We start from the raw sequence: 25,785 nt of genomic DNA, 5'->3' as shown, positions 1-25,785 counted from the left end.
TCTGTGTATAATTTATAGTCAGCCCTCTGCATCTGTGGTTCCTCTATACTCATAGTTCCTTCATATCCGACTTTTTGCATCCTCGGATTTAACCAACCGAGGATCGAGTAGTACTGTAGTATTTTCTATTTTAAAAAGCCCGTGTAGGGCTTCCCTGGTGGCGCAGTGGTTGAGCATCCGCCTGCCAATGCAGCGGACAAGGGTTCGATCCCTGGTCCGGGAAGATCCCACATGCCACGGAGCAACTAAGCCCGTGCGCCACAACTACTGAGCCCACGTGCTGCAACTACTGAAGCCCACGTGCCTAGAGCCCGTGCTCAACAACGAGAGAAGCCACTGCAATGAGAAGCCCACACACTGCAACGAAGAGTAGCCCCTGCTCGCCGCAACTAGAGAAAGCCCACGCGCAGCAACAAAGACCCAACACAGCCAAAAATAAATATAAATAAATAAACATAATAAATAAAATTATAATTTAAAAAAAAAGCCCACGTATAAGTTGCTCCACACAGTTAAAATGCATGCTGCTCAAGGGTCAACTGTACTTCTCTGCAAATAACATATTTTGGGTATGAACAGAATTTACTCCCATTTAATGCAAAGGAGAACTGCTATATACCCACCACTCTATTTTCTCTTTTTAACGTATGTTTTAGGCCAGAGACATTGAATGTGTCTCTTAAACATTTGATTGATGGGAGATAATTCAAACTGATGATAAAGATCTACTTGAAGGGAATCTACAGAAATATTTTCAATCTCTACTCCTAACTTGTAATGTTTTAAAATCTGTGTTCCTTACACTTCCTTTCTTCAACCAATGGCACATTCTAGGAACAGAGTAAACAATAATTAAGAGTGACATAGCCAGGGGCATTCAGCTGAGGAGTAGCCCATCTGCCAAGTGGGAGAAACACAAGGCACTCACTTAACACACACTCGCAAGATCTCATGTTGTTCCCTTTTTAAAGGGCCAAGAATGTTCCAATACGATTATGTGTATTTGTTCGTAGAAGTTGAAACCCGCTACTGCTGCCTTTAGTGAGGTGGTTGCTGGAGAACACCTTTGCAAACCAAGCACCTGGAACACTTAGGACGTGGTAGAGCTCACTGGTTCTTTTCAGCCCTTCAGTACTTGTTTTGAGCACAACCCGTTACCTAAGAGATCATCCATTCCATCCGTTATAAAACCTAAATGTGATACTACTGTTCCTGCTTGAAATCTTTTGTTATCTCTCCAGAGATTTGGAAATGAAATTGAAATCCTTTTGCAAGAAATTCACAACACCTCACACACACAACCGAAGCGCAGCCGTCCCACCCAGGCTTTATTTATTTATTTTTTTTTTAATGGCTGCATTGGGTCTTCGTTGCTGCACGCAGGTTTTCTCTAGTTGCAGAGAGCGGGGGCTACTCTTTGTTGCGGTGCACGGGCTTCTCATTGCGGTGGCTTCTCTTGTTGCACAGCACGGGCTCCAGGCATGCGGGCTTCAGTAGTTGTGGCACGCAGGCTCAGTAGTTGTGGCGCACGGGCTTAGTTGCTCCGTGGCATGTGGGATCTTCCCTGACCAGGACTCGAACCCGTGTCCCCTGCATTGGCAGGCGGATTCTTGAGCACTGCGCCACCAGGGAAGTCCCCACCCAGGCTTTCTACAGGCACCATTCTCTCGTGCAGTTCTCTACTTTTCCTGGGATGTGTCCCCCACTCTCTGTTGGAGTGTTTTCCCTATTTTCCCACTTAGCTAACACCTTCATATCCTTCTAAAAGTTCAAAGTTCACTCTTACCAGGAACCTCTCTGGTCAAAAGGACTCTTTCCTCCACCCACTCATGCTTCCTTTTCTGAAAATGCATTCACAACACCACTATAGCTCTCGCCTTCACACTTAAGGTAATGGAGATGTGGTAAAGGGTGCCTACTTTCTCATATCCCCCCAACCTCCACTTAATTATGGGTTTATGTGAGAAAACCAACCCCAGAATCTCAAAGGCTGAAAACCACGGAGACTGTTCTTACTACTTGTCCGTGGCGGGTCAACCGTGGCTTCCCTCCTTGTCTTCGGGGGTCTGGGTCAAAGGAACAGTCCCTACCTGGGACTTACTTATCCCTTGGCAGAAGGAGAGAAGCAGGAAAGCAGGAGGAACATTCTGATGGTTCCTAAAGCTTCTCCAGGGAACTGGCACACTGCTCTTTCCAATCATATTAGCCAAATCAGATCATATGCTAAGCCTGATACAGGTGAGGTGGGAAAGATCCTCCTCCCAAAGTCACACGCAGTAAATCTCATGACAACAGGCAGAGATGTAGGCTCCTCTTACAGGGGTGGGAAGAGAAGATAATCGGGAACAATAATGCAATCTGCTACAGACCAATAGCTTTCTTCTTGCATCTTCACTAGTAGGAATTAAGTCTGTGTAAGGTTGTGCAGTGCTGATGGGGCAGAACCCATGGACGCCCACCTCTGGGTAAGCAGTAGCTTCAGATTTCCCATTTTCTCTTTTTTTTTTAATTTTATTGAAGCAGAGTTGGTTTACAATGTTGTGTTAATTTCTTCTGTACAGCAAAGTGACTCAGTTATACATGCATATATTCCTTTTCATATTCTTTTCAATTATGGTTTGTCACAGGATATTGAATATAGTTCCCTGTGCTATACAGTAAGACCTTGTTGTTTATCCACCCTTTTTAGGATAGTTTGCCTCTGCTAATCCCATACTCCCAATCCCAGATTTCCCATTTTCTTGTGTTGAGCCTGACATATGCTTTTCCAGTCCCTCTTCAAAACTGCCACTTTGATTTTATTTCATAGGATTCTATTCCTAGTTCTCCCAAGACTTCCTATGTAAAAGAATTCATTGTTCCCATCCAGCGCCCCCTTTACAGTCTCTACCAAAACAAACACACAAGCCCTTCTATTCTTGCTAAACATGAAAGTAAGCAGAGCAGTGACAGAAAGGGCCAACATAGGGGAACTGAGAAATCTCAAAGAGCCCCCCAGAGTCCCACAGCGATAACCTGACTGCCCTTCTTAGCAGATACGTGGAATCTCCAAACACCTTTCTGAAGATGGATTCTCCACCCCCCACCCCGCCCCTTCAATCTTTTGTCCCAAAGCCTAAAACATCAAAACAGTTGGGTTTGGTATGAAGCTAATCAAACTTAAGCCTCAGGGTTGTATTACTTTCCTGTGCTGCTGGAACAAATTACCACAAACTTGGAAACTTAAAGCAGCACATATTTATTCTCTCACCATTCTGGAGGCCACAAGTCTGAAATCAGTATCCCTGGCCCCAATTACAGTGTCGGCAGGACCATGCTCCCCCCAGAGGCTCTAGGGGACATCTGTTCTTGCCCCTCCCAGTTTCTGGCAGCTCCCAGCCCTCCCTGACTTGTGGCCACATCCCTCCAATCTCTGCCCCCCATGGTCACATTGCCTTATCCTGGGTCCAATTTCCCTTTGCCTCCCTCTTATGAAGATACATGTGGGGACTTCCCTGGTGGTCCAGCAATTAAGACTCCGTTGGGCTTCCCTGGTGGCGCAGTGGTTAAGAATCTGCCTGCCAATGCAGGGGACGCGGGTTCGAGCCCTGGTCTGGGAGGATCCCGCATGCCGCGGAGCAGCTGGGCCCGTGGGCCACAATTACTGAGCCTGCGCGTCTGGAGCCTGTGCTCTGCAACAAGAGAGGCCGCGATAGTGAGAGGCCCGCACACCGCGATGAAGAGTGGCCCCCACTTGCCACAACTAGAGAAAGCCCTCGCACAGAAGCGAAGACCCAACACAGCCATAAATAAATTAATTAATTAATTAAATAAACCCAAAGTTTAAAAAAAAAAAAAAAGACTCCGTGCTCCCAAAGCAGGGGGCCCAGGTTCGATCCCTGGTCAGGGAACTAGATCCTGCATGCCGCAACTAAAAGATCCCACACACGGCAACGAAGATCCCACATGCTGCAATTAAGACCCGGTGCAGCCAAGTAAATAAATAAATATTAAAAGAAAAAAAAAGAAGAAGATACATGTGATTGCTTTTAGGGCCCACTCAGATAATCTAGAATAATCTCCCCTTCTCAAAATCCTTTTTCCATACAAGGTAATAGGTTCCATGGAATAGATATGAGTATCTTTGGAGGGACCATTTTCAGCCTACCCAAGGGCCCTCACATACATAAGTTCTTCTCCATAACTGGGACAGAGGGCTGCCAGAGGATCCCCTGGCAGGTGGCACCTGCTGGACCAGAAACTGTGGGGAAACCCAAGAAGGGGACCAGCCAGGGTGGGCTTGAGAAGCTGAAAGGAGCTTTTCTAAATGATCAGCCATAGAAAATTCACTGGGATCACCTGTGCTGGAGGAAAGGCTGAATTACTTTTCTATCCATGCTATAGAAAATATGGCATCATTCTTGCCATATAAAGAGGCAATTAAACTAGCAAGAGCCAAGCCTGTGAAAACATTTCCAGTTCGTCGTTTAGTTAAATTCATAAACATATTATTTATACTCTGGATCTGTGAATTGTTTCAATTACAGCTCTGTGATTATCTGGGCTGGGTTATAATTATTATTCCCTGGATGGTCCGTAGCATCCTGTCTCCCAGTTAGCCAGCCAAACCTTAGTTGAGATGCAGCTCTGAAGGGATTGGCAGATGTAAACAAAGTCCCAATTCCGTGGGTTAATCATGACTAAATCAAGTGGGAGCACTTTAAACAGCCCGTGGACGTTCACAGAGGCTCAGGACTGCAGGCAGCAGCGGGGAAAGGACGGGGAAAACGAGTTCTGCATGTCCCGACGCTCAGATCAATTCAAGCAGCCTACACGTGGGAAATGAAAAGAAGCAGAATAGTGCCCTGATGGCTGGAAGCTGATTGAGCCAACACTGGTGAGTTGGATCAGAAAATGAAGGAAGCTGAGAGAGAACCTCACAAAGGTAAGAGGCAAGCAGAATCTCTCGGGCCCATCTTCAGCATCAGAAACCCTGCTACAGCCTCAAACTGTTTCATAAGCGCAAAGCCATCCGCCGAAAACTGGATGAAAACTGCCTGAAAGAAGGCCACGCAGATCCAAGCCTGACTGCCAGGTGGAAAACACATAGTCCTGAGAATGTGTGTTGCCTGCGATGTATTCGGATGCTAGGATGCCGACTTTGGAAGCAGTGGCATCTCCTGGGTTCTCCAAAGCCAGCAGGAAACCTGCAGGATCACGGAGTGTGTGCCCAGTGGCTGCAGGGGCTGTCCTGGGGGATGTCGCTGTAGCCGGATTCTTGCATCATCCTGGTCTTTGAAGTCTGATCAGGACCCGGGCTGCATACTGGCTCTGCTCCCCTGAAAGTGATCTACTCTGAGGACCTCAGGATCTGCCGCGGGTGTTCTGAACACTGAGCCCTCCGTGGTCATCTCCACGCCCATTTCCAACACACACCTCCGTCCCCAGCAGTAGTGGTGGACTTCTGATGCCTCAGAACCAGATCCAGAACTTCAGGGCAATTGGAACCTTGATCTCAATTTCATTTGAAAGACAAAAGGATATCCCAATTCCATATACTCGTGACTCCTTCCTTTCCCCAAATCCAATGTCATGAACATAAAATTGAAAAAGATTCACAAATGAATAAACAGTCGCCAGAAAGAAAACACTGACTCATGCCACCTTCTGGTACTTCATGTGCCAGGAAGACAGTAACCAAGGGACTTGGTGCAAACATCCTAAAGGGAGGAAAAACGCAGTCTTGTATTTTCAGAATCTTTCCACCAGGTGGCGCTTGCTGAGGCTGTGAAAAAACAAAATATCAAAGATTTTGCGTAAGCGACTTGTATTTCCTTCCAAGTACAAATAGGAACTTTCTAGGAATGTGAGACTAAGCCCAGGAAAAAAAGAATCTGAATTCAGGTCCAAGATTATGGAAGCGTTTTTTGTTTTTTGGGGTTTTTTTGGCCAGACTTCTGCCTTCTATTTTCTCCCTGGAACTGTCAATACTGAATGGGAAGCAGAGATTCTCCCTGATCCTTCCTGATCAATAAATGGTTACATTTTTCACCGATAAGCCACCTGTGTTCTCCATGACCTTAAGTGTGGGTAGCAGGAACTACTGTCCACTCTTAAGAGATAAAAGGGTACTGCTTTTCATGTGCCCAAAATATTCATGCTTGAAACAGAAAGGCATGTCCAGAACCTTGACTTATACCTTGCCATGCAAAAACAGTGTTAAGATTGCCTTGCACTGTAAGATGTTTAAGAATTTACAAAACAAGAAGGCACGTTGGAGTCAGAAGTCCTGAATATCCCTCCTGGTTTGGACTCTTAAAACTGTGAAACTTCGTCAAGTCACAAGGTATAAAAGACTCAGTTTCAATAGCTACAAAATGATGATACTAATCATGGTTTGGGGAACCAAGTGAGAAAATGTTTGTGAAACCCACAAAACCTGAGATGTTCAACTTCAGTAGCCATTAGGGAAATACCAATGAAAATCATAGTAAGATACTGCTCGACACCCATTAGGATGGCTGTTATCCAAAAAACAAGAAATAACAAAAGTCAGTGAGGATGGAGAGAAATTTGAATCTGTGTGCCTTACTGGTGAGAGCACAGCATTGTGTGACTTTTGTGGAAAACACTCTGGCAGTTCCTCAAAAAGCTAGATGTAGAATTATCATATGATCTAGCAATTCCACTCCTCAAAGGAATTGAAAGCAGGAATTCAAACAGACAGTTGCACACCAATGTTCATACCAGCATTATTCACAATAGCCAAAAGGTGGAGGCAACACAAGTGTCCATCAGCAGGTGAATGGATAAACAAAATGTGGTAAATTCATGCAATGGAATTTTTTTTTAATAAATAAATTTATTTTTTTTTAAAAAGAGATGACTCAGTTCAGGACAGTTATTAAGTAATTGTTCAGAATTATCACCTCACCCCAATACCTGGAAGATTTAACACACCAAGCACCCAAATGGTCACCCCCCCCCCCTCCCCATGAGGCCTTCCCTGCCACCCTACCTAGCTGCCACTTCTGTTAGGGAGAATTTCTCAAGAGAGAAGTACTCCCTCCTGTGGAAGTATCATTCTTCTGAGGCTTAAGGACTGGCATGGTCCCTAAGAAAGCTAGCCAGGGAACCTGGGGAGCTCTAAAGTGAGAACGCAGGTCTTTTGTTTTCAACTGAAGTATAAAATACATATAGTAAGGTACATTAATCTTATGTGTACAGCAGAATAGAACACAAATGTTCAAGATACAGAACATTTCCTTATATGTCAATTATAGCTCAAAAAGACTGGAGAAAATGAGAAAAAAAACCAAAAAAGATGCAGAACATTTCCAAAATCCCAGAAGGCCTCCTCATGGCCCTTCCCAATCAATACCCTCCCATGCAGAGATAAGCATTATTCTGACTTCCAGCACCATCGATTAATTTTGCCCATACAATGGAATATTATTCAGCCATTAAAAAGGAATAAAGTTTGGACACATGTTACAACAGAAGTGAACTTTGAAAACGTTATGCCACGGACTTCCCTGGTGGTCCAGTGGCTGGGACTCTGCACTTCCACTTCAGGGGGCATGGGTTCAATCCGTGGTCAGGGAACTAAGATCTCATATGCCATGGGGAAAAAAAAAGAAAATATTATGCCAAGTGAAACAAGCCAGGCAAACACAAAAGGACAAATATTGTATGATTCCATTATATGAGATGCCTAGAATTAGCAAATTCATAGACACAGAAGGTGTAATAGATTAGAGGTTACCAGAGGATGAGGACGGAGAAATGTGAAATTATTGCTTGATGGTTATAGAGTTTCTGTTTGGGGTAATGAAAAAGTTTTGGAAATAGATACTCGTGATGGTTGTACAACATGGTGCATGTAATTAATGTCACTGAATTTTACACTTAAAAATGGTTAAAATCATAAATATAAATATATATATATATTTACCACAATAAAGAAATTTTTAAAATAATAACTGGGTGAACTTAGACCAATTTAACATTCAAAATCAAGAACAGATTTGGGGACAGCAACTGGTTTCCCAAAAACAAGTTATCTGAGAAAGAGCAAGGCAGAAAACCTGCAATTCCTTTTATGACCTAGTCTCAGAAGTCATACACCAGCACTTTCATCACATTCTTTTCTTAAAAATCAGTAAGTATGGGGCTTCCCTGGTGGCGCAGTGGTTGAGAGTCCGCCTGCCGATGCAGGGCACACGGGTTCGAGCCCTGGTCTGGGAGGATCCCACATGCCGCGGAGCAACTGGGCCCGTGAGCCACAATTACTGAGCCTGCGCGTCTGGAGCTCGTGCTCCTCAACGAGAGAGGCCGCGATGGTGAGAGGCCCGCGCACCGCGATGAGGAGTGGCCCCCGCTTGCCACAACTAGAGAAAAGCCCTTGCGCAGAAACGAAGACCCAACGCGGCCAAAAATAAAAATAAATAAATAAATAATTAAAAAATAAAGGAATTCCTTTAAAAAAAAAAAAAAATCAGTAAGTATACGGCTTCCCTGGTGGCGCAGTGGTTGAGAATCTGCCTGCCAGTGCAGGGGACACGGGTTCCAGCCCTGGTCTGGGAAGATCCCACATGCCGCGGAGCAACTAGGCCCGTGAGCCACAACTACTGAGCCTGCGCTCCGCAACAAGGCAGGCCGCGACAGTGAGAGACCCGCGCACCGCGATGAAGAGTGGCCCCCGCTTGCCGCAACTAGAGAAAGCCCTCGCACAGAAACGAAGATCCAACACAGCCATAAATAAATAAATAAATAAATAAATAAAATTAAAAAAAAAAAATCAGTAAGTATAGACCACATTCAAGGAGAGGAGATTAGGCTCCACTTTTTAAAGGGAAAACTATCAAAACAATGTATGGATAGCTAAAAAAACTTGGATATATTTTAATACCACCATACCTATCAACTTAAGAAAGAATTAACTTAGAAACACAAACCTACCTCTTCCTTCCCCTTGGTGAGGATCTTACCTTTCTCAGTGAAGTGCCCCAAGTGGTGCCCCAGGTCCTGAGAAGTTCCCACACATCAGTTATGCTTGACATTAACATTTAAGATTGGTGTGAGCCCTTTCTCAGCTAGAGGGAAATGCAGAGATAAAAGACAGTGTCCCAGGCTCAGAAGGCCCCAAGTTGAGTGTAAGTGAGAAATAAGTAACCAGTATGACAATGCACTGTGATAAGCACTATGATAGAATTGTGCTTCTGGGGGCTACAAAAGCACATAAAAGAGATAACTATTCCAGGTTGGATAGTAAGAAGAGAGAGAGAGAAGTACTTACTGGGTGAGATCACCTTGGAGTTGAGTTTTAAATGATGGGTAGATAGAGCCAAGTAAAAAAGGAGGGAAAACAGGCTAAGAGATCCCAGGCTCCTACAAAGGTATGAAGATGAGAAAGAACATGGAATATTTTGGAACTTGCACGTGGTTCCTTGGAACTGGTGTGCAATAGAGCGGGAAATAGGAAATGAGGTTAGACAGGGGCTGCCCTGCTGAAGAGTTTGGATTTTTCTCTAAAGCCAGTGGGGAACGATGAACCACTTTAAGCAACGGGGACAAAATGAAATGTGCACTTAAAAAAGTTACTACGGGGACTTCCCTGGCTGTCCAGTAGTTAAGACTCCATGCTCCCACTGCAGGGGGCACGGGTTTGATCCCTGGTCGGGGAACTAAGATCCCGCATGCCTCGCGGTGTGGCAAAAAAAAAACAAAAACAAAAATCGCTACTCAGTTAACAATGTAGAAATATATCTGAGTTTGTAGGGGATCAAAGTTTGCCACCCTAACATGTCTCTTTGGCATGCAGATTATTTTGAGCTGAAAACAAGCAAGTCCCTGTTGCCAAAAAATTTAATCAATAGCTGATCTAAGAAAGAAATGGGAAATTTTATTCAAGCCAACCTGAGGATTATAACCAGGGAGACAGTCTTTCAGAAAGCTCTGAGGACTGTTTCATCCATTAGAGGTCAAAGCACAGTTATATATGTTCTTGAGACAAAGGGTTATACATCAAAGGATATAATGACAGTTTACACCATCCATATTTGCATGTACAAAGCAAGAGTGGGTCATTATGACCCCTTACAAGATTAAGGAGGAATGTTATCTCCTAAGGAGGTCTGGTTAATGCAGGGAGGAGACTCCAACAGGCAGAGAAAATTTTTATGTTTAAATTTTCCTTGTCTTGCCACAAAATATGAATTTTATTTCTGCAGCCCAAAAGACTCAGGAATAAACTTTGACCTCCCCCCTTAGCTGCTTAAAGAATTTAAATAGAGGGCCTGTTCCTGGAATAAAGCTGTCACCAGAGACATCTGCAAAGAATATGGACCAGGTGTGATGGGGGAATCCCCTAGATATCAGCGTCCACTCTGGGTCCCACTGTCTCTGCAGGGCTTGGCAAACATTTATTTACCAAACATTTGCTTTCCATCTCCATGTGCATTGCCTTCCTCTCTTCTGAAGTCCCAAGCCACTACTCCCCAACATCCTCTTTTGTCTTTAGCTGAAGATGGTATTTAAGTGGAGGGCTTGGGCCATTTTGATGAGTTGCTCAGTTTTCCTGGATCTCTTCCATGGATACATGTTATTCAACTTTTCTTTGACTTTCTCCTGTTTAACTGTCTCATGTCCATGTAACTCTTAGACCAGCCAGAGCACCTAGAAGGGTAGAAGGAAATGTCTTCCTCCCCAACAGGGTAAAGTAGAGAGCGTTGGAGCCGTCTGGAGGCTCTCAGTGTGGTCCAACTAAGACCTGAGGAGGACCCACCCACGGAGTGACAGTGATGGCGGGGGGGGGGGGGGGGGGGGTGCTTTGAAAGATTAATGTTACGGAAGTGACGTAATTTGGTGACCTGTTGAGTCAGGTTGGGGCGGGGAAGGAACCAAGGGAGACTGAGGAGCTTAGGTTTGAGGATTAGGGACCAAAAAGGAGCCGCACCCTAATGAGACAAGAAATAGAGCAGGAGGAGAGGGGAGAAGGAGGAAATCAGTTTGGTTTGGAGTATATCAGGTTTGAGTGCTTCTAAGATAAACACTAATTGAAAAAGCCTCTTATTAGTTTGGGCTCACTGGGCAGAGACTAATTTGAGTTAATAGAAAACTAAATTATAGACTTTATGTGAAAAGTATGACTGTGTTTTCATTTTGTTTTGCTTTATTTTCTTATGATGATTTTTTTATTTTGTTTTTATTTTGACTATCTCCTATTTGACCTGCCTTATTGAATCTTCTTTTGTAAACATGTAAGAATTTTAGAATTGTTTGGATTGAAATGGTTATTTCCAAAATGTTTAAAGGTACGAGAAAACTTCTTTTCCTGCATATTTCTTAAAATGTCTCTTTCTAATTGGTTACACAGTGATGGCATTCACACAGTAAAATACTGTGTAACCGTTTAAAATGGTTTATATTAAAAAAATATTTAATGAATGGGGAAATAATTATGAAAATACCCCCAAGTGGAAAAGCCATTTACAAAATAGTATGTACAATATGATTCTGATTTTCATAAAAATATCTGTGTATCTATACACAAGGTAAAAAATGGAAGGCAAAAGAGCCAAATATTGTTCAGTCTATCTCTGAGTGTTGGGATTTTGGAGTGACTTTTTTATTTTCTTATTGTGACTTCAGGCACTTGCCAAATTCAAAATGATGAATATTTAATATACTAGAGTTTAAAAATTAATATTGTTTCCCAAGTGTTTGGTCTTATAAATTTATTCTATACCTACAGTGGCAAATCTTAAAACTGAAAACAAATTTACTTCATCAGCAGAAGTTATCTTTGGATTGTGGGAATAAGAGTAATATATTTTCTTTACAGTTTTTTGCATTTTTTTTCCCATGATGGACAAGTTTATAATTAGAAACAGGTTTTAAGAGGAAACAGTTCTATTTCCTTCCTGTGTCTCACAAAAGCTTGCTGTCAGGAAAGAATTTGATGTTGATCAGTGTGAATTTGACACTTCTCCCTCAGAGGTATTTACGTTCCCATTATGTTCTCTAATTAGGAGGAAATCTTGAGTTCTATAAAGTTCAGATGTCATGTGGCTTAGCTGACCTACCTCCCCACCAGACTTTCATAAATAATGCTGTTTTGTCCTCAGAGGAGACCCGCTTTTCATGACTTGTCTCTCTCCTGCCAGGGATGAATAGTTCTGTGTCCATGGTGTTCCCCTTTGATAATAGTTCCTTCCCATCTTGACTCTTCCCTGTTCAGTGTGAGATTCCTTGGCTGGTAAAGTCTGCTGGCTACATGGAGCTACTTATAAGAACAACCAGAGCAGCCTCCAGTGGCTGGAGAGGTGAATTCCTCCCAGGTCTCTTTTCCTTCTCCCAACCCCAAACCCCTGCTTTTTGGTATTTTTGGTCCCAGTTCATTTACCCCCTCCAACAAATTCCAGATTCTCCGAGGCCACCCAATTACAGGTATCCTGTCCCATGATGCCCTAATGTCACTCATACTTTTTCTGATCATGCATTCTGATTCTTGGTTCCAAAAATGTGGTCCCCATGGATGACCTCCTTAAATGATCTCTAAACATGTTCTTGCTTCTTTGTGCCCACTTAAATGAGAGAGGACACACACACACACACATATATGTGAAACATAAATAAAGGAATGAATGAACCAATAAATTCTTTATGGACGAGGAGTTAGTACATGATTTACACAGGAATAATAATAATAGCTATTTACTGAGTGCTTACTACAAACCGGTGCTAAGTGAAGTGCTTTATGTGCTTTATCTCATTCAATCCTCACAACCAAACAAGTCACACTATAGATGAGCAAATTGAGATTTAGAAACTTTTAAGTAACTTGTCCACATCACTCAGGCAGAAAGCCAGGATTCGCACCAGGTATCTGAGGTCAAAGCCCGTGGTCTTCCTTAGTAAATATGCTCTCGGCCCTGGTGGGGTGATTGTGGAGAGGTCTGGGAAAGGCTTCCTGAGCCCCACCATTCAACCTGAAAATAACCCCTTCAATTTGCATCGCACTCTATGTGTGTGTGTGTGTGTGTGTGTGTGTGTGTGTGTGGCGTCTATGAGCCCCACAATAGCCCTATGAGGTCAACAGGGCCTGGTGGAGCTATTTACCCCAAACTACAGGCAAGGAACTAAAGCTTGATGGGATTAATGATTTGCCACAGGCAAAAAGGCCTAGAACCAACATTCAAACACTGCATGCCTTTATTTACTCCTGCTCCCCTATGCTCTGAAAGTCCCTTCCTAGACACAAAGCCTTTCATTGCATCATTAAAAAGAAGTCCTTGGTGCCAGCTGAACTTGAAGGAAATGACTCATTGTGAACAGCTGAGCTTTCTAGAGAGCCAAGAGCTTGCTGGCGGCCCTATCACCAATTTTCACACCTTCCTCTTTCCTTTATCCCCCTTCCTCTCCTCTGTCCCCCTCAATTGCTTTTAAACCATTTGGGATAGTCCATATACAGCTGCCTTCCAACATCCACAATGCGGCTATAGCCACTGGGGCAAGTTCCCAAGCAGAACATACTATGTTCATGAGTTATACCAACCTGGGTGCAGGGAGGAGGGAAAAACTGGGTCAACATTTCTCAACAGCACAAGGGAAGACTTCCCTGGCAGTCCAGTGGTTAAGACTCTGCGCTCCCAATGCAGGGGGCGTGGGTTTGATCCCTGGGCGGGGAACTAAAATCCCACATGCTACGTGGAGTAGCCAAAAAAAAAAAAAAAAAAAAAAAACAGCACAAGGGAGGCACTGAGGTTTCATTACTTCCTTCACCCGTTCATCCAACACAATCTATTGCAAAGTGTCTTGCCTTCCTAGAAGTAATAGAGCTGAATTTACCCTTTGTGTGATAGCACAAGAATATCGTGATCAATCTAACAAGAGCTAATACTTATTCAAAGCTTGCCATGTGCCAGAACTGTTCTAATTGCTTTACATACATGAATTCATACATCAATGTCAACTCATTCCCTCAATTATTTTGCAATGCTGCAAAACAGCAATGCCCAAGGGGCTTTTGAAGTATGAGGGACTATTTGCCTCTATGTTTTTTAGTTCTTGGATTTTTCCCTTTTCCTGTACCTCCATTGCTTTTAAGTTATTAAATATCACCACTCTGGATTTCTGATTTGCTTCCTTTAATTTCCTACTGATTTAGAAGTATACACCAATCGTGTTGGAATTATATCCAGAGAAAGGTAAATATGCTTGATAAGGGCATAAAAGTAAAATATATTAACAATAATGCATGTGTGGTACTTAGATAAAAATATACTCAATATATCTATTTCATTCATCTTAGGCACCAGAGTCCTTATTTTTAACATTTTTTGTGGAAATAATTTCAAATTTATAGAAAACTTGCAAGAATAGTACAAGGAATTTTTATATACACTTCACCAAGCTTTCACTAACTCTAGCTGGAATTCCCAGTGAATTCACTGGATATAATTTCTCAGGATCACTGGTAAAGATTGTGGCCATTATAGGTGTTTAGTCAGTCATACATTTAAGCTCCCAACTTTCCTCCCCCCATGGATAATTAAGATTCAGCTAAATTAATTTTTGTTACTTATTCTGAACCTGCAATCAGAAGTACAGAAAAGCCCTAAAAATATCACTGAGAGCCTCAACCTGGTGTACTATAGAAGTTAACTTAAACCATTTCAGGTTGAAGAAATTAATCCTGGCTTAAAGCTATACTATTTATTTATTCATTACAAGTATTTATTGCTGGCAACATTTTGTAACAGACACACATGTTTAGAAGTCCACTTTATCTACTTTTATGCTCTAATATGGAAGCACATCAGACCTCATAAAGGATGGAGGATACTTCGATAAACTGAAAAAAAAAAATCTCTGAATTTCTCTTCAATCTTCCCTTCTGCAGCCAAATTACAGATCATTTAAGCTCTTTTCTTCAGTGATTGTATTTTCTCATCTCTGGAATCTGTGTTGCTAAAATGAATAAAGAAGATTGACAGGTAAGCATTGTGCCCTGCACACAATAGACTTCCAGTGTTTAAGCTAATGCTGAATTAAACACCAGGCCGATTTAAACTAATGCTGAATTAAACACCGGGGGGTGGTGGGGGGTGTGTTGACCGTTATGACAAAAATGTCAAGATGATCTTCCTCATGGTGTCTCTCAACCACACTCCCCTTCATGCAAACCAGCATTGGGCATAACTTTTTTTTTTTACTTTTTATTTATTTATTTATTTATTTATTTATTTATGGCTGTGTTGGGTCTTCGTTTCTGTGCGAGGGCTTTCTCTAGTTGCGGCGAGCGGGGGCCACTCCTCATCGCGGTGCGCGGGCCTCTCACTATCGCGGCCTCTCTTGTTGCGGAGCACAGGCTCCAGACGCGCAGGCTCAGTGATTGTGGCTCACGGGTCTAGTTGCTCCGCGGCATGTGGGATCCTCCCAGACCAGGGCTCGAACCCGTGTCCCCTGCATTAGCAGGCAGACTCTCAAACACTGCGCCACCAGGGAAGCCCGGGCATAACTTTTAAATTTGTATTTATTCATTCATTCACTCAATATTTGGATTGCCAGGCTATTTTAGGAGTATGGGATTAACAGATACAAACTACTATACCTAAAATAGATAAGCAACAAGGATTTACTATATAGCACAGGAAATTATATCCAATATCTTGTAATAACCTATAATGGAATATAATCTGCAAAAAAGTTTTAAAAATTAAACTGAAAGAAAAAAAAGCACTATTGTTGTGCTTTGTCCCAGCTGAAAACACATAAAAATGTTTAATAAAATAGGAATATAAAATTATACTTGAAAAGTACAGTGCCATTTGTAATGTGTTGTGAAGTACACACCACCATGTATGAGGGTTCTTGTCAAAATGTTTAAAGACCCACAGCTTTTGACAGAACTCTAAGCTTACAGAAAATACAGGAATAAAGGAAAAATTCAAATGACACTATGATAAAACAAGTCCAGTATGCGGGACATCCTTTAAGACAACTAGCTAGGGATGTCTCATAAGCCAATGTAATGGTGGGGGAAACATGGTGTTCAAAAGGCAAAGCAACCAGATGTAATCTGTGAACCTTGATTGGATCACTGGTTTAAAAAATAAGCTATATTGGGACTTCCTTGGAGGTCCAGTGGTTAAGACTCTGCACTTCCACTGCAGGGGCATGGGTTTGATCCCTGGTTGGGGAAGTTTCACATGCCGCGCGGTGCGACCAAAATAAATAAATATAAATAAAAATAAAATGTAGGGGCCAAGATTTAAAAAAAAAAAACAACAGAAGTATCCACACAAAACAAGAACCCTGAGTTTTTATAACACATTGGTCCTGGACTCAGATATGAACTGTCTTCTGAGAACAAAATCCTGAGACAGGGTTTTGGCTAAACTAAACTAAGCTACCATTCCACAGTTCAATGGGCTGAAACCCACTATCCAGAATTTTTAATAATATCAAAAGAATATTCCTTGCAACACTATTTATGGTAAAAAGAGATTGAAACCAAAGCATATGTCCATCAGTGGAGTATTGGTTGAATATCCTATGGTATCACTACACAGTAGAATGAGGAGTATTTTTTATACTGCAAATAAATGATCTTCAAAATACATTGTTAAGTTTAAGAAAAAATATTTTGGAGAAAAGTATAAACAGTAAGCTACCAGTAAGCTATCAAAGAAAAAGATGGGCAAGATCATTTTTTTCTTATACTAAACAATGAAAAATAAAGCATAATTTTTAACATCATTACACACAATGGGAAGAAGGCAAAATGGAGGAGGGAATGAGGATAGAAGCCAGACTTCTTCCCTGAATGTGGTGGTTTTGAAAATAGGTCCACAAATTCTTTGATGCTCCTCCCTCCATGGGGTGGAAATTAATTCCCCTCCTATTCAGTGTAGACTGGACTTAGTGACACTCTTCAAAATAAATAGAATACCCCAGAAGTAAGGGGATATCTCTTCCAATATTAGGTTATGAAAAGACTATGGCTTCCATTTGAGGGTCTCTCTCTCTCTCTCTCTCTCTTTCTCTCTCTCTCTCTCACCAGTTCCTCTACAGCAAACCACATCTTGAGGACACCCAAGCCTGTAGCAAATCACATTTCAATACTTTTCATAAAACTAAAGAACATTAAGAATGAGAAATAAAATAATCTACTTCCATATAACTTGTTCCACACAAATTAATTCTATATTAATAAGGTGACTTTCCTTTTCATTTTCTTCATTGGCATAACTTTGCTCTCCCAGGTGACTCTTGTCAAAAACATAAAAGTTGCAAATGAACCAACCATTCCCAGAAATTTGATACATGATTGTGATACCTCCAATAGCAGAGACGATCTAGATTGATTACGTGCCCAGATACTAATGGCTTCAGCTCAGGCTGAAAAATGGCCACAAGGTAGGACAATGAAAACCAAAGCGATGGACCACACACACAGTTTGTTGTCTGCACTGACATGACTTTACTATTTCACTGTCTTCGTTAGCATCATTTTGCTATCCCAGGTGACTCTTGTCCAAGAAGATGAAAGTTACAAATAACATTATAGTTCATCATAGAAATTTGTCAAAAGGCCCAGCAACTCCAGAAAGGATCAACACACAGTTTACATTCCAAGACTCTTTAAATGCCTCATCTCAAAATCTTCGTCTCGGAGCATGAGTTGCCCATTCTCCTTGCTTGACACTTGCAATAAATGTTGTACTTTCCTTTACAAAAATAACAACAACAAAAACTTTCACTTTGCTGTTTCTACAAATCCTAAACTCCTATGTCATGATAATCCAATCAAGTCCCTGCAGTGAAAGACCCACCTTAAACCAGACTTGAAAGTCTCAATAGATCAGGTCTTATAGTTCCTTCTAGGAGATGCTATCTGTCAAGTTAGAATTCTCCCTTACTCTAATAAGCAATAAACTCAGTTTTGTGTTACCAAGAGGCTTTTCGGGTACTAATTGGGAAGCCAGCATTCTACAAGGACAAAGAGAAAAACTTAAAGCCAACGAAGAGAAAAGGCAGATTACAATAAACTAATGATGAGAACACTGAAAAAAAAAGAAAAAAGACTTCTCATCCGCAAAAATAACTGCTGGAAGACAACAAAGTAATATCTTTGATGTGCTGAGGAAACATAATTGGGAACCTAAATTTCTAAAGTCAGGCAAAATATCATTTACAAGTTGAGGCAAATTAGAAATTTTTTGACATTCAAGCACTTAGAAATTTACTATTAACAGTCCCTAACAAAAAGAACTAAAAAATAAGAAAAAAAAGGACCTAGAAGAGATGAACAGGATAAAGAAGCAAGAGTAGGCAAAAGAATTGTTAAAACATGCTGGTAAAGCTAGATAAATATGGCATGTGAAAACAATTAGAATATCAATCATTTTTTTGTGTGTTTTCAAAAGCCAGCTGTCATTCCTGGTGAAAGATAGCATATCTAAAAAAAAAAAAAATTTAATTCTGCTTCTTCCTGAAACCCCACAAAAATGACAGTTGAAAGACTTTTTTAAAAACATAAAACCCACCAGAATGAAAAGAACAGGAACTATTTCAGTTACAACAAAATATTGGATGCTGGGGGCTTCCCTGGTGGCGCAGTGGTTGAGAATCTGCCTGCCAATGCAGGTGACACGGGTTCGAGCCCTGGTCTGGGAAGATCCCACATGCTGCAGAGCAACTAAGCCCGTGAGCCACAATTATTGAGCCTGCGCGTCTGGAGCCTGTGCTCCACAGCAAGAGAGGCCGCGATAGTGAGAGGCCCGCGCACCGCGATGAGGAGTGGCCCCCGCTCGCCGCAACTGGAGAAGGCCCTCGCACAGAAACGAAGACCCAGCACAGCCAAAAATAAATTAAAAAAAAAAAAAAATTGGATGCTGAAGAGCAGAAGGCAAGTCAGTTGGGGACATTGGTGATCGATCTGATTGACACATCAGAGCAGCCAAAAGGCCAAGGAACTGGCAGCTCTAGGTATCTCTGGAAGATGAATTAAAAACATAGACTGCACATATGGTCCTTATTTTTGATAAAGGAGGCAAGAATATATAATGGAGAAAAGAGAGCCTCTTCGATAAGTGTTGCCAGGAAAACTGGACAGCTACATGGAAAAGAATGAAATTAGAACACTCCCTACACCATACACAAAAATAAACTCAAAATGGATTAAAGACTTAAATGTAAGGCCAGACACTATCAAACTCGTAGAGGAAAACATAGGCAGAACACTCTATGACATAAATCACAGCAAGATCCTTTTTGACCCACTTCCTAGAGAAATGGAAATAAAAACAAAAATAAACAAATGGGATCTAATGAAATTTAAAAGCTTTTGTGCAACAAAGGAAACCATAAACAAGACAAAAAGACAACCTTCAGAATGGGAAAAAATATTTGCAAATGAAGCACCTGAAAAAGGATTAATCTCCAAAATTTACAAGCAGCTCATGCAGCTCAATATCGAAAAAGGAAACAACCCAATCCAAAAATGGGCAGAAGACCTAAATAGACATTTCTCCAAAGAAGATATACAGATTGCCAACAAACACATGAAAGAATGCTCAACATCTCTAATCATTAGAGAAATGCAAATCAAAACTACAGTGAGGTATCACCTCACACCAGTCAGAATGGCCATCATCAAAAAATCTACAAACAATAAATGCTGGATAGGGTGTGGAGAAAAGGGAACCCTCTTGCACTGTTGGTGGGAATGTAAATTGATACAGCCACTATGGAGAACAGTGTGGAGGTTCCCTGAAAAACTAAAAATAGAACTACCATATGACCCAGCAATCCCACTACTGGGCATATACCCAGAGAAAACCATAATTCAAAATGAGTCATGTACCACAATCTTCATTGCAGCAGTATTTACAATAACGAGGACATGGAAGCAACCTAAGTGTCCATCGACAGATGAATGGATAAAGAAGATGTGGCACATATATACAATGGAATATTACTCAGCCATAAAAAGAAACTAAATTGAGTTATTTGTAGTGAGGTGGATGGACCTAGAGTCCGTCATAGAGAGTGAAGTCAGTCAGAAAGAGAAAAACAAATACTGTATGCTAACACATATATATGGAATCTAAAAAAAAAAAAAAAAAAAAAAACTAGTTTTGAAGAACCTAGGGGCAGGACAGGAATAAAGACTCAGACGTAGAGAATGGACTTGAGGACACGGGGAGGGGGAAGGGTAAGCTGGGACGAAGTGAGAGAGTGGCATGGACATATATACACTACCAAATGTAAATTAGATAGCTAGTGGGAAGCAGCTGCATAGCACAGGGAGATCAGCTCGGTGCTTTGTGTCCACCTAGAGGGGTGGGATAAGGAGGGTGGGAGGGAGACACAAGAGGGAGGAGATATGGGGATATATGTATATGTATAGCTGATTCACTTTGTTATAAAGCAGAAACTAACACACCATTGTAAAGCAATTGTACTCCAATAAGATGTTAAAAAAAATAAAAAATAAAAATAAATAAAAACATAGACTGGATTGGAAGTCTGTTTAAATTAAACTCCACAGACCTCCAATCACTGCAATCAGGCAACTGCTCCTTCCTTGAAGAAATAAAGCTTATTCTCTAAAGAAGTAAAACAGAGCCTTTCTTGACTGCGGTGATATCAGGGATATTTGAGCATGGTGGTAGCATACGAAGAACAGAGGATGCCCAGGAAACAGGGCTTCCAGAAGCAAAAGGAATTCCCAGCATGAGAGTAAAAGGAGATCGATCCCAGAGTAACAGTTCTTCACTAGTGTTGAGAGCAACCTATCCAGATGGGGATAAGTCAGAAGGCTCCAGAAAAGACTTACGGAAAAAAACGATACTGAGAAAATAACTGATATGTTTACTGACAGGAAATTTAGGCAATTGGGGAAAAGTGTGGGGCTGAATTAGTGAGACATCCATTGAAAATTAAGCAATGAAACACACAAAAAAATAATTATTAACTGAAGGGAAAACAAAGTCATGTAAGAAAAAAAAAAGTAATCATAACAAACAACACGATTCAACTGTGAATAACGATTATATAGTTGTAATATCTCAAATACTGAATATTTATATAACAAAATTATGATATAGCTGTACATATAAAAAATGCATAAAGAGGGAATGCTTATATATATCTTGGAGGTATGAAAAAGAAGAGAAATAAACCCTCAGCATTCATAGTGAGAAATTAACAGATAATGCCTAAAACTGAAAAATTAAGAAATAGCAACATAAACATATTGAGAGGTACAAAAATTTTAATACCTGAAATTGTTCAATATGTTTCCTTGGGATATGAATGGAAGACAATAATTAGAAGGTCGCTATTTTTGTATAAATATTGCAGAATGCGTTGATTCTTTAAATTACGTGCCTTATGTGATTGATGACTAAAACAAAGAAATTTTTTTAAAGCTGGTTTCAAAGTAGTAGATAATAATAAAGAAAATGGGAAAGAAAGTGTTTCTGAAGGAAATTAAAATAAAAATCCTTGTCTTATTCAGGGAGAGCATAAAAGTATCAATTAAATGTAGACGTTAACTTTCAAATTAACAGAGCGCAGTAACATGGATAAAGAACACTAGATAAATTCACCCAAAGAAAGAAAAGGACAAAAGAAGAAAGAGAAAGCACAACAGATAGAAAACACAAAATAAGATGGTGGAAGTCATTTTTTTAAATACTAGTAAACACAATAAATATAAAAAGAGAGTCACTGATTAAAATATAGATTAATTTTTAATCTAGCTATAAACAGTTTGAGTTACACTTAAAATAGAATTATATGTAAAGATATATTATTCCAACAAAGAGAGATTTTTTTAAGTCTTAGAGAAACTGCCTATTGACTAAAAAAAATTTTTTTAAATAACAAGGATACATTTTTTAAAACCCTATGAACTGGGGTTTCCCTGGTGGTGCAGTGGTTAAGAATCCGCCTGCCAATGCAGGGGACACGGGTGCCACAACTATTGAAGCCCACGGGCCTACAGCCCGTGCTCCACAACAAGAGAAGCCACCGCAATGAGAAGCCCACACCCGGCAACGAAGAGTAGCCCCCGCTCGCCACAACTAGAGAAAGCTCGGGTGCAGCAATGAAGACCCAGTGCAGCCAAAAATATAATTAATTAATTAATTAATTAAAGGAAAAAAAACCTATGAACTTTGTGTATCTAATAATACAGACTGGTACTGTCTCCCACCCCCCAAAATGGACAGAATTAGAAGAAGAAATTAACAAACCCACAAACATGTGGTGGGTTTTAATCCCTCCCTCAAAAGCTGGTAAAACAAGATCAGAAATTAAGAATTTAGAATATTTAAAACCTTATACAGAAGGGAAATAAAGATAGAAATTTGTATCCCAAAACAGATTGAATATTCTCTCCAAGCACTGGTGGGACAGTTACTTCCACTAAGGAAGTCTCAACCAGTTTCATAGAACTGACATTTTAAATTAATTCATACTGATTGTAGAAAATGCAGGAAATGTACAGTTTAAAGCACAGGATAAAAGTTATCTGTAATCTCACTCTGAGCTTACCTCTTTTAATATCTGGCATATTTCTTTTTCAATCTTTTTCAAAATGTGTGTTCCTACATGATTTCTTTTTCTTTTTTCTTCTTTTTTGTAATAGTGATATTTACTGTATATTCCTTCTATATCCTGTTTTGTTTGCAAATAATGATCTTCGTTTATTTCCACTCTAGGACCACTAGTCTCCCCAGAGTTTATTTTCATTACAGTACCAGGCTAATGGAAAGAATATCTACTCCTTGTGATAAACGTGTGGTTCTTAGAAGAAATGAATATTCATAGTGGTAAGATGTGTCCACCCCTAGTTAAATCTGAGAGAAAGTGGCTACAGAACGCTTTGGTGGAGAGACGGAGAAGGAAGATTGTAGAGTTGAGGCAAAACCCAGATTCTCACTCTATCAAGAGGACCCACTAGCCCTCCTCGCCTATTCAGAGCTGGCAGGAGCCTGGGTGGGGAAACCAGCCCCTTAATCCCTGGCTGACGCCTGGGAGGACAGGCACACAAATCACGCGCAGGGACCTGGGGAAGAGGAGATGCTAAATAGGGGAGGAGGAAGAAGCCAAAGAAGCACAGGAGCTGGGAGGATGGAGATCTGGAAGAATAAGTCAGCATCCATACAGGGCATCCTCAAAGGAAAGACGTGGAGTCTTTCTCTGCCCCGCCTCCCCTCACCGTACTCCCATCGCTAAATAAAGTCACACCTGTCGGTCCTCTGCGGTTTGAACCTGTAGATGAAAGGGCTCTTTAAACCTGCAGCCGAGGTGAGGTCCGGGTGCACCAGCCCAGAACAGGCTGGAGGGGCAGTGCCGAGGGCGGGGTTGAAAGGAAGCCAGGTCCCTCTCGATCTGCACTTCTCTACTTAGGGGAAAGGATTACAGAGCAGCAGCTGACACTCCCCGGGGACTAAAGGCCGCTGCTCCCAACCTCCAGCACCGGCAGATCCTGCCAGCGGGGAGCCACGCCCCCTAAGGGACAAGGGGGGCGTGCGGGGTGCTTGAGAATGCCTTGCTCCCGATTCTTGCGAGAAATTCCTGTAAGTGCTGCTGCATGCCTGGCACACAGTAGGGCTTGATACACTTTAACTATTAACTATGATTTTTCTTCAGGTATACTACAGTGCTTTGAGGCCCAGGTTTTGGTTTTAAACAGTTCTAGGTTTCAATCCATGCCGCAATCCCAACTATTAGTTATTTACCTGCTGCGGAATGGGTTTACCACCACTAAACCTGTTTCCTCAACTGTAAAATGAAATTAGTAGTACCTATTTATGGGATTAAATTAGCATTTAACCCAGTACCACAGAGTCCATAGTTCAACAATAGCAGTTAGAATTACCATTTAACATATATTTGTTCATCTTTCGTGTGTGTGTGTTTTTCCCCCTCTACTCATACTGAACTTCTTTGCCCTCTCTCTCTACGCAATTATTTTTAGAAGAGAGTGTATTTCTTTAGAAACCACTTGGAAATCTATTCCTAGTTCTCAGTAGCCTTATTTTTCCATCTCTGTTCTGTTTATCCCAGTGTGGTACATCCATTCATGACTTCTAGTAATGGGAACAGAGATTTAAATAAATGTAGAAACTCAGGAAGTCCAATTAGCTCAGAAGTCCTTGGCTAGAAGTCATCACAGGCACAAAGAAGGAAATGGACAAATAAGAGTAGATCCAGAAAGGCTTTGTAGAGGAAGTGACACTTCAGCCTCATCTTGGAAGATAAAATTTTGGAATCAGATAGCCCTGGGCGTTGACCGCTGCTCTGCCACTTACTAGCTGTGGGTGAGTTAACTAATTTGGCCAAGTATCAGTCTCCTCAAGTATTCAATGAGGAAAATAACACCCACGTAAAAGGAGGGTGGGATTAAATGAGTTGATAAATGTGAAAGTTCAAGGAATTGACGAGAATAAGTTATCATTACATGCTTCTTCTCTTTCCTTCTGCCCGTTACCTGTCCCACCTTCTCCATTACCTTCTCCTTGCTAACTCTTTCCTCCATTCTCTCTCCCTACTCCATCCTTAGTTTAGGATGGTGTCACCTGGAAGCATAATAAGCCTTCTAGTTACAAAGAAAAGTATGAAGCCACTTGAGTTGTAGGTTGACCCCATCCTCATGAAGATGTTAATCCGGGGACAGTTTCTATGATTACCCATAAACATCTGCCTATATTGTCTATCATATGCTTTAAAGCATATTTTCCCAGCTTTTTGAGAAAAGTGCAATGCAGGGTTGAAACAGAAATCTTGCTAAACATTGGGATGAAGTTCATCATCTACAACATCTTCACAACCTACCAACCCTAAAGACTCTGTCACTTCAGATGAGGTTAGTGTGTGATATATGCTCTTTGACAGTTTGATTTGTGACCATTTTTCACCTGGGCTTTCCTGGATCGACAAATTCAAATTTCAAATTTCCCAGGGGGGTTTTTGTTTGTTTGTTTGTTTTGTTTGTTTATTAATTTATTTTATTTTATTTATTTTTGGCTGCATTGGGTCTTTGTTTCTGCGCGCGGGCTTTCTCTAGTTTCGGCGAGCGTGGGCTACCCTTCGTTGCGGTGCGCGGGCTTCTCATTGTGGTGGCTTCTCTTGTTGTGGAGCACGGGCTCAGTAGTTGTGGCTCGCGGGCTCTAGGGCACAGGCTCAGTAGTTGTGGCGCACAGGCTTAGTTGCTCAGCGGCATGTGGGATCTTCCCAGACCAGGGCTTGAACCCGTGTCCCCCGCCTTGGCAGGCAGATTCTTAGCCACTGCGCCACCAGGGAACCCCTGAAGGGTTTTTTGTTTTAAATGATGAGGATTCATGTCTTCAGGTAAATTGCATACCAAGAAGGCACAAGGAAAACAGAGAGGAATTGTGTTTGCTTCTCTAGAGAGGAAAAGGTTGGGTGGAGGGGGGAATTACTCTTCGATGACACCCTGTGATGGAACTGAACTGGGGATTGTGTCACTTTCTCTGACTCAGATTTCAAAGCTTGATCTACTATCCCTCTGGGAATGTAGTCCATCCTGATTTCAGCTACAGTAGATACCGCCTACCCATCCTAAGCCAGGTCCAGCATGACCTTATCTTCTTCCTGCCTTCCTCCTGTCAGGCAGTTCTCCTGGACTCTTCCTGGTTCTCAAAGCGTCACCTGATAACATTCATTATTGCCCCCACCTCCACATCACACAGTGAGCTGGGCACCGGGGACCACAACACTGTCCTTGCCTTGCAAGTGTTTACAATACTGGAGCCTACAAGG

The sequence above is a fragment of the Balaenoptera ricei genome, chromosome 21 (genome assembly GCF_028023285.1).
Source record: "Balaenoptera ricei isolate mBalRic1 chromosome 21, mBalRic1.hap2, whole genome shotgun sequence".
NCBI classification, from domain to species: Eukaryota; Metazoa; Chordata; class Mammalia; order Artiodactyla; family Balaenopteridae; genus Balaenoptera; species Balaenoptera ricei.
This window is presented reverse-complemented; position numbering follows the sequence as displayed.